Source organism: Dermacentor variabilis, chromosome 5 (assembly GCF_050947875.1).
Source record: "Dermacentor variabilis isolate Ectoservices chromosome 5, ASM5094787v1, whole genome shotgun sequence".
NCBI classification, from domain to species: Eukaryota; Metazoa; Arthropoda; class Arachnida; order Ixodida; family Ixodidae; genus Dermacentor; species Dermacentor variabilis.
This window is the reverse complement of record NC_134572.1, coordinates 48,506,698-48,517,209: the sequence shown is the minus strand read 5'-3', so window position 1 is coordinate 48,517,209 and position 10,512 is coordinate 48,506,698. Positions and strand designations below refer to the sequence as shown.

Here is a 10,512-nt window from a genome sequence, read left to right as displayed (position 1 = left end):
CCAGAAAGGATGTGCCAAGGCGACACAAGGGGTCATTCTTGGCCATAGAGATTGGTCAGGCAATCAAGGGTGTCACAACAAAGTGTTTATTAAATAAAGCTCAGAGAGAGATAGAACAACACCCGTGAGTGGTCAGATAATATTAATATTGTCTCTGTGATACCATATTCAGATATAATCAGTGGAAATTTTTTACACTCGTAGTTCAGGTCATATATACGCACTGAGGCATGCGTTAAGCGTTGGTTTCATTTCGGGTTGGAAAACAATAATCTCGGAGGGTCATTTGCAAGAATGCGCGCTGTCATGGTCGATGACCCCGGAAACCGCTGTTCTGATGGAGAATCACATGCTCCGCTGGTGCAGGTGGATCCGCGGCAGCGCTTTGGTTGGCGTTCGGAAAAGTACGCATGTGACAGCAGAGGCGACGTCACCAGTAAGATTTAGTATAGCGTATTGCAGCCAATGTAGCGACTTAGCGTCAGCGTTGTTCGACACACAACTGCGCATGCCCAATATACACTGCCATGGGACGCTGGGGCTCTTCCCAGCATACACTGTTTACGGACGGGAGCTCCGGTTCGGAGGGACATGGGGGCTACCATAAAATTGACTACCACGGGCTTCGAATCTGTCACCGTCCTGCCCTCTTCAGCCCATTCTATCTCAAATGATGCATGTATTTGCTTTAGATTTGTGTCATAATTCTTCAATCAAAATATTAGGGACAATTGGGCCATATTTCGAAGATTGGTTTTTGATTTTTAGGGTATTTAAGCTTAACAGGAGCTGCGTGTGGCATCCCAGATTTAGCGCCACACGTTATAAACCACGCTTAAAGGGTTTGGGACACCAAATTTTGTGGCTATAAAAAGCATGTTGTAGGCTGCTTCCGTATGCAAGGACACCCAGAACGAAGTATTGGACGCTGCAAACATTTTAAAATAATTTTAATTCAGCTCCAAAAAGTCATTAAAAACTCCTTCTCGTAGTCGAGACCCCTCGCTAGCGCGGCCGTTACTACGTCACAGATGAGGAACGAAAATATTGACGTCATAGCACACTAGCACAAAAACGTGACGTATGATGAGTAGCGATGAAATGCCGATTACGGAGCATGCCGAGCCGATCGACCGAGCATAGCCTCCACTATGACCGAGCTACAGGCATATAGAAATCCTTTCTTAATGCAAAGAAAGAGTAAGGCGTGCAGGCACGGACACAAGAGGAGAGAAGTGGACAACACGAACGCCGCACGGCGGCCCGCGAACGGCAAACTGCGTGCGGCGAGTTGCCGAGCGGACGGGCCTACATTTGAGCCGGCCGACTCCCTTTAGGATATGCGGCGTTCGTGTTTCCGCTTCTCTCTTAGCATAGTCGCATAGTTCGGCTGCTCGGAGCGGTCTCTCGTTCGCTTGGCCTTTCTCAATGTGAGGGCCTGTGCACGTTACCGGCACGGAAACTCGCCGCACGCCGTTTGCGGGCCCCCGTGCGACGGCGGTTTTGCTCGCGAACGGCGAGATTTCCTTGCCGTAGAGAGGATGGGCCCGGGACCCATTTGTGCGGCAGCCGTACGGCGAAGCGGCCAATCAACGACCAAGGAGTGGTCACTCTGGCACCGAGGGCAGCTTCACCGCCTCTGATCTTTCGGCGCCGCCGATATCGTCGCTAGGCCTTTTCCGGTTCACTTCAAAGCTAAAGCGTACGGCGCTTCGGAATGAATCACCGACTCTCACAAGCCGCAATATTTTCTTACCGTTGTTGTCGCTCTTCGCAATAATTATAATAATCGCGACATGCACTTCGAATCGCCAGTTGTTGACACCTGTTGGCAGAGCACGCGTATGCGCGAGCAGACGACGCAGCATAGTTTTACGTCACTATTTTTTGTGGCCCACGTGACCAAGCCATGTTGCGTTTCCTCCTCTGTGACGTCATAGCATCCACGGTGCCCAGAAACCGAAACCGAAATCGCTCGGTATAATAATGCTATTATTAAATTATTTATCGGATATATATGAATCCCGCTGTGTGTATCGTGCACCGTGTGTATCGTGAATCAACCGTGTGCACCGTGTGTATCGTGAAACAGTCTATAATGTTGCACTCCCGTCACACGAAACCACACGAACTTGTGCCGGCTTAAGTCGCCATGAGAAATCGGTGTGTACAATTAAAAATTTTCAGGTATCCTAGAGTTTCCTGCAAAAATTACTAGAGGGAACTTTAGCGCTGCAATCGTTCGATGGGTAGCAAATACATAAATTCGCCATAAGCTTCGTGCTTTTGGTTTCAGACGTTCGCGGGGTATTATCTTTAACGCGGTTCTTTCTCGATCGATCGATCGATGAATAAATAAATAAATAAATAAATAAATAAATAAATAAATAAATAAATAAATAAATAAATAAATGAGTTTTCTAAACACTGCAAGTAATTATGTACCCGTGCACATACCTAATGATTCCGAATGATTTCAGTTATAACGCAACACTTCAACCATCAATCGCATGCTGACTCAAGTGCCATAGTTGCAGCTCCTCTAGACATTAGCGCTAGAGCAGCTTCTTCTAAGTTTTGATGGAAACTCCTTCAAGAATATAATCTGATAAACATGGCAGCAAGATTTCAAAGATGTATGTTTTTTTTGCAGGAGCACGCTGCACTTCAAGGATTAAAATGCCCCATCAGATTGGTTTGGAACGGAAGCACGCAGTTACCGACGGAAACGCGCTGAGATTTCAGTTCGTACAGTACACGTCTCGTCGGTGGTAAAAAAGTGAGCGCTTCGAAAGGAATTTCGTGGCACGCACGAATATTCGTCGCGTTGTTTATTTTTGATTAACAACTTTACGTGCAGGACCTTCGAGTCGAACAAGCTCATTCTGTTTGTCGCCGAGCCCGAATTGGTGAAGCAGGTTTTAGTGAAAGATTTCCCATCACTCTCAAACAGAATGGTAAGTATTTTTTCGGAAAGATGGCAAGCAAGTTTCTCGCTGACCAGTCTTAATAACACTGCCTGAGAAAAAAAAAATTGCGAGGCAGCTTTAGCTCGGCCCAGCTCCGATGCCGTCTATTCAAATACATGTAAAACGTAGAAATGATTTTCTGAGACAACCCCTCGGGTTATTTTAATATTATTTGGTGTACTTGTGCAGGAAAGATAACATATAGTGACTGAAGAATGTGATACATTGATTTAAGGCCTAAATTCTTTAGAATAATTTCTGAAGATTGATAACTCTGAAAAAAAAAACAGAAACACGAAGTTTACAAAACCGTCGCTCTGCAACAAAAGCAGATATCGCAGTTCGAAAATGGACAAACTTGGTTTAATAATGTACAGCTTACGCAGAGTTTTCACCATGCTTGCAAGATCTTTGCAAAAGCGGTACTCACAAACAAGAAATATATATTGCCGGGGGGTGTATGGTATTTTGATTTTGTCCACATTTGATGTATTAATCAATGCAGGCTTCAGAATTGTGATACCCTTCTTAATTCTTGAGCTGCAGCGTTGTAAACTAGATAGTTTCGTTTATATTCATCAATTTCCATAAAAAGACTGACTGCATAAAGCAATATTCCACTTCCAGCGACCACTAGAGTTTCACTTTCTCTTTTAAGTGTAACAAGCCTCATCTAATTCGTTGCAGCGGCGGCCGACAAGGACGATTTCTCCTTTCCATGTATTTAGATAGGAGGCATGGAGCTAAAAGCTTCCTCTTAAGTTCATAGTTCTCGAGCAGCGACAGAAAACGACGAGAAAAGAAGCATAGAGGTGCCGTTACAGGTAAAAGAAACAACTGACAAAAAAATTAACGTATAACCGAGGCAAACCTAATTATTATAAAGATAGGTAAGAAGCAGTCACTACGCCATCTTAAGAACAACACAAGCTAAGAGAGAGAGAGAGAGAGAGAAAGGCAGGAAGGTTAACCAAAGGCGAGTATGCGGTTTGCTGCCCTGCACTGTGGTGGGGGATATAGGGGTTGTAAAGACCACAAAGAGTGAGAGGAGAAAAAAAAGGAACAATCAAAAAGAAAAGAAAAAAGATAAAGCAAAGAAAGAAAAAAAAAAACGGTAACAGAAAAGGCGTTCCAATTACAGGCGCTCACACAGGTCGGTCAATCTCAAGAAACGCAGTAGCGCTTCTACGGCCTCCTGATGCGATGTTAAGCTAAGCATCGCTTTGTGATTATGAGTTTAGCCTTTGGGCAATGCAACACTTTTCGAACGGGGTAAGAAAATGTTAGCGATCTGTGTACAATGCTGCTATGAGCATGCGAGCCAAGTACTATTCGGGTGCATGCAGCGGGGAGCCCACAACCTCGGATAATCAATCGCTCAATCTAACCTGAAGTTTTCAAGGCCTCCTAATATGCCTTGCCTGAGACGCCACAGACCAGAGCGCAACAGTCCATAGACGCCAGCCATTGATCAATCGTTCATGGTCACCAGTTATTCCGAAATCCTTCAATCCTCTATCTAGCAAACAGGAAAGTGCCGTCGTTGTCGAGGCCCATCCGCCCCGTCGCCGCTCCTGTGTAGCATTGCGCGTATTTTGTCAGATGCCGAGATTGAAGGCTCACCATGAGTGCAACGCAGAAAGAAGACAACGTAAGAATGGCGAAATAGGGAGGACATTGCTATCGGTGCTGCCCGAGCTGAGGGAAACGTTGGGTTGAGGAAGAACGGGAAATTGGGAAGAACTGCGCTCTGTATACATTTCCATTTTCATAAGGTAAAATTATGCGGGAATGTAGGCATTTATCAAAATGCATCGAATTCACTTCTGTGTGTACTCAGTTTTGTAGAGACGGTGTCGCGAGACCGATTTTAATTGTAGGCGGCAAGAAGGTCAGTTTTTCTATTCCAGGCTATCAAGTTTTACGACCCTTTGCTGGACAACATGATGGGAGTCACTCCTATTGAACAGTGGAGGAAGATTCGACCTGTTGCGAGTCCAGCATTCTCCACTGGAAAGCTGTGAAAGGTGATTGGTGTTGTCCCTCTCGTGTCGTGACATTGCGCATGCTGAGGGTTTATGACGACGACGTCGGAACTGATTCTGCAAGCGTGTACTCGAATACTGGAAAGCATTGAAGACAACTTCCTTTGAATGCTCTATAAGATGACAGTTACCCGCCGTGGTTGCTCAGTGGCTATGGTGTTGGGCTGCTGAGCACGAGGTCGCGGGATCGAATCCCGGCCACGGCGGCTGCATTTCGATGGGGGCGAAATGCGAAAACACCCGTGTGCTTAGATTTAGGTGCACGTTAAAGAACCCCAGGTGGTCAAAATTTCCGGAGTCCTCCACTACGGCGTGCCTCATAATCAGAAAGTGGTTTTGGCACGTAAAACCCCAAATATTATTATTATTAAGATGACAGTTTCTATAGAAAGTAATGGAACGCACTTGCAAGACGTCTCTGCGAGTTGAAGCTCTCTTGCGTTGGCAAAAAAAAAAAAGTTTGTTATCCCTATGTGTACGCTTTGCGAGCTCGAACCTATGAAAAACACAACATATGTTACATGCAGCGCATAAGATAGCGTGGCTACGTCTTTTGGGCGCAGGCGACCTCCTCAGCGAGTTTTGAAGCAATCTGCTCAGTCGCCATTTCGTCTGGACAGCAAAACCGAGGAGAGTCGCTCTCCGCCGCTCGGGGAGAAGCGCCATTCACCCGATGCACCTTTGTCTTTTGTCTGAGGAGCTTGCGACTGGCCGCATCTCAATTCAGCCGCTGAGACCGCCGCACGCCGTGCCGCGGCTGCGCTCGGCGTTCGTAAGCGACTGACTGCCCCAGGGCCCGAGCGCGGATCGATTCTGGGTGAGCTGGCCTCTTATCAGCCTCTTTTGTGGTTCCTACATTGCGCGGTTTCTATCGCCTCAGAAGTGAGGAACGCTCCGCCGCTGTGGTTTTTTATTTGTGTTTGTGGTTGCTGTTGCTGCTTGTTGGTTTGTATTATAAGGTGAATAAACACCTTAAGTCCAAATCTCACAATGTCCCCCTGGCCTGGACCCGCCGTGGTCGAAACTCACTGAGAACCGCGGGTTAGGGGTCACATCACAGCTCTGACTCTTAGGGCTGCTGCGAAAGTGCTGGCGAGCGACTGCCGCTGCGCCGGTGCTGTGCGATCCAGAGAAGGGTCAGGTGCGCACGCGGGAACTTGAGTAATACCCCCATATTTGGCGCCCAACATGGGGCCAGAGGTGTGACAGGTTGAGTCTGTTTGTGTCAGTGACTGCCGCCACATGAATGAACCATGGCAGCATACGGGTTGACTTACAGCCGGTGCAGACGCTGTCACAAGTGGCTACCAACAGGCAACAATTCGAAGCGGCGGTAACTGCTACCGCTCAATCATACCCTGCGGCGAAAGTTAGCCCTAAGAATTTGGTCAGCTTCGAAGAGGGCGGCGCTGCACATGAGGCGCTCTCTCCGGCAGGACGTACCCTTGAAGGCATGAAACACATTATACCGAGCCATTCGCCAGAGTTTGCGGAGAGCATGGAGCCACAGCGGCACACTTGCTCAACGCGTCCCGTTCCTGTGCCAGACTTTACTGGCCAGGGCGAGCCTCAGCTGGTGCTGTTGCGTGATGCGATGCGCCTGATCGAGAGGTTGACAGGTGCCGTGCAGAACACTCTGCTAACATCTGCCGCAGCTGCTAGACCGAGAGTGAGGGTGGACTTACCCACCCACAGCGGGTATCATTATTCAGTTAGCGTCAACGAATACCTCGATCACGTGCTGACTTACCAGTGCGCAACGGGGCTGTCCGATGGCGAGATGCTGGAATGCGTCGTAATAGTGTCGCTGGTTGATAATGCTGCCCCCTGGTTCCGGCTTACTGGCTACCGGTCTAGAACGCTGGCCGAGGTCCGAGCGATATTGAGCGAGGAATCCCTGCCCGCAGATTACCAGCGTCGTCTGCGGCGCGAGTTGGAGCTACGCACTCAGCATCCGGACGCCTCCTTGCTCGAGTATGTAAGGGCTATGGACGAACTTTATCGTACCACTGACCCTTCTGCTCCGAACTCCGATAAGGTGGAGAGAGTCACGCGACAAGGTCATCCCACTTTCGCAGCATATAAGAGGCGGCAAGTTCAGGGATTTGGATCAGCTGGTCTCGGACGCGAATCGCATACAGGCGGACATTCTCGCCTCGCGCTCATACCGACCTCCACAACCAGCGTCCCAGGCAATTGAGCGGCAATGCGCGTGGAACGGGGACACTTTTCGCACTCGTTCCCGGGGAGATGGTGGTGTTGCTTTCAGTGGCAGACCCCTGAGAACCGGCTGGGACTCATGTGACCGGGCTCTCGACCCGTACACTTATGCCATGCGTGCAGCACGCCCTGCTGATGGTCGCAGAATCGGGGTCGACATGCCGGCCCGAGGATGCTCTTGAAGAATGAAGATCTGCCTTATAACAAATGTCTGTCCTGTCCTAGGAGATTCTAACGTAGTATCACACAGTATAGTACTATAGTTTCAACTGCACAAAAGGATCCCTATGTTTTTTTTATTCGAAAGGCATTGTAAATCCACTGTCTCTGCGCTCTGTTCACAGGTGCGATCATATATGATTGTGTCGTCAGCCTGCGTCGATGCCCGTCGAAATTAAAGGCTGTCGTATGATTGAAAAAGACAATGAGATAATATGGAAAGAAGAAGGTATGAATCAAGGATATTTCGACATGCAATATCGATATTTCGATATTTCCATGCAGCGCGCGTTTCATCCAGCGGCAAGTAAGCGTTAATCACGTGCCGATTAAACTGTAGTCAGGAGGCGACCTTGACAACTCGACTTCCGCATTATACGGGTTCCACTCGTTCACACGGGATTCCCCGTCCCTTCTGGTTCCTCTTACCAGAGAGAGAGAGACAGAGATAGTTTCGTACCCAAGACAACCCACACGCATTCTCCGGCCGGCGTTGCCTTCACTGCAAATCTACGTAGCAGCGAGCGCTGCTGAACCAACGCCTCGCGAATTCGGAGCTCGGCCGTCGACGAGCGGCAACGACGCGCCTTCACCGGACAGCGAGCGAATCGTTCGGCGTGCAGGGGCGCTGGGAACACTCCTGTGTATGATCGTGCGCTCACTGAGGCATCACGAATATCGGATTGACCATGGCGACCTTCCTGGGATTACCGGATTGGATTATCTTCGCGGCGACGGTCTGTGTACTCTTATATCTGTGAGTATATTCTTTCACTTTTCGATCCGTGACATGCTACGCATCTTCTTGGCAGCCAGAGGGGGCTGCGTGCCAAGGGGCAGGTAGCTAATTAAATTAAGGACAGATGAAAGGAAACCATAAAAAAGGGCACAAACGTAAGCAGCGTATTCAATGGTTGTGTGTTCGAGGTGCATGCGTACATGTATGTCCCTATAGGAGTGCATGCTAAAGAAATTGGAAATCGTCCTTTCAGTTAAACATAACTCTCTCTCTCTCTCTCTTTTGCGTCGCTGACAGAAGGCATCTTTAAATGGCAAGGTTCCAACTGGCGTCGCAGAAGTCTCTGGCTGATTTTTTTGGTCGCGACCAGAAATTAAATTTTTAAGGCGAAAGCCTTAAGTAGCTCATACCCCCGATGGCCTTGAAGAAAGCGCGTCGTCTTGTCCAATGTTACAAAAAGTATCATCATCAGCCATGAATCATATCCCCTAAACAAGCAAAGAGTGCACTGGCTCATCCCTTTCGTAATGCTGAGGCTACAAGTACGCATCAAAGCGAAGTGAACAGTGAATACATTCATTGAATCCCGCATAAAACGTAGAGAAACACGGCGTCTAATTGAGTGGTACAAAAAAACCGCCTGACTTCCTCAATAGCTCAGACATCTGTAAGCAATGGCTCATGCCCCGGAAGCAAGCGAAACATGCAATGACTCATACCCCCGTAAGGCTGAGGCTACAAGAGCTCAGCAAAGTGAAGCCACACCATTGAAATTTTGTATAACCTTCAAGTGTCCTTGCGGGAATTGTCTCATGGTCAATTAATTGTTCAATTGCCCAATTATGTTTGCTAATCTTTCTTTGTTTTCAAGGCATGTATTCACTCCTGCGAGGTCTTGCTTAAGGAAGATGGCAGTAATTGTAAATAAAATAAACAAATAATAACTGAACAGGACGTACATTCTTTGAAATCACACATACAGCATAGGGAACAGCATACGTTCCAATCCCCTACTGAGAGGATGCAACGTAAAGTCGAAGAGAAATGTCGTTGGCCAAAGTCTGACCCCGCTGCACGCGTCCGCAGTTAAGCGTCGATAACGAGCCGAAGAAGGTGAACTGCTAAATCAGCAACGCGATGATGCGAGTCTGCTCATTGCCAAATGTGCAGCAGGCTTTCGCTTTCACGTCTTACAGGAGTGTAGCATGCTGCCGAATTTTGTTTGTTTCGTTGTAGCTGCTCTGCTGTTCATTCGCTTTAAGGCGAAAGCCAACAACCTTATTTTTTCGTTTTCACAACTGCTGCTCTAGGAAGACACGTCTAAGTGACAAACAGAGGCAACAAGAGGTAACCTGAGATTACAATAAAGCGGGTGATGTATTATCTCCAGCAGCAGCGGAGGAAGCAGAGTGATCCATCGGTTCGGGCCGCCAAGGCCGGATCGTGTCATATAACGTTATGCCTTACCTCTCTGCCGATAGGTTGTACATTCTGGAGAGTCTTGCGAAGCAATATTGACAGAAAGTAAGACAATGGAAAAGCAGAAGAATATAAGGTCGCTATGCAGGGTGTCCCAGAGTTCAAGATATGCCGACGCAATCTTAAGACGACGCGACGAAACGCACGTCGCTGACTATTGTATGTAGTAAGCCAATCTATTTTTTGCATTCTACCTAATTACAAAAGTGGACAAGGTTAACTTCATTAACCAACTTCTGAAGCAACGAAGTTAGGCAAAAAATTCCAATTATCGAGTTGTGGAGCGCTTTGCAATATGTCCGATTAAAGAGTTTCTAACTTCCTATCTATCAGGTATTAGTGCGTTTCCGCTTATTGCAGACGCCCTCGAAATACAAAACAGAAACGAAGAAAGAAATACCACGTGACATGCCCACTCACGCGTCGCGATTGCAGCGCAACGAACATAGCATCTAGCAGGGCGTGCTGCCGCTTAGAAGGCGACAGGGCAGTGGCGTAAGCGTTGACGGTGCGATTTACGCCACCGATGTGCTTCCCTTGCGGCGGTTCATGATAGCGAGAAGCAGGCGACGCGGCAGCACTCAAGGTTAAATCCATTGTTCGTTTGCACGCGGAGCGTTTGGCAACGCGGAAATCACGGCGCGCAAGCCGGCATTTCACGTGGTACTTTTTTCATTTATTTTGTGGGCATCTGTAGTAAGAGGAAAAAATCACTAATGCCTTATAGATAGAACGTTGGGAACAGTTTAATCAGACGTTTCGCAAAGCGTTCTACAACCTCCTAATCCGTCTTTTTTTTTTTGCCAGCTTCGTTGCTTCCGTAGTTGCAATGTTTAGTTAG

The 10,512-nt window shown here is 47.8% G+C and overlaps 1 protein-coding gene across 1 annotated transcript in view; it reads left to right on the top strand.

Moving 5' to 3' along the window:
- LOC142582558 (cytochrome P450 3A19-like) overlaps positions 1-10,512 on the top strand; it is an 89,710-nt gene that overhangs the window by 47,405 nt on the left and 31,793 nt on the right. The window lies entirely within an intron of this gene.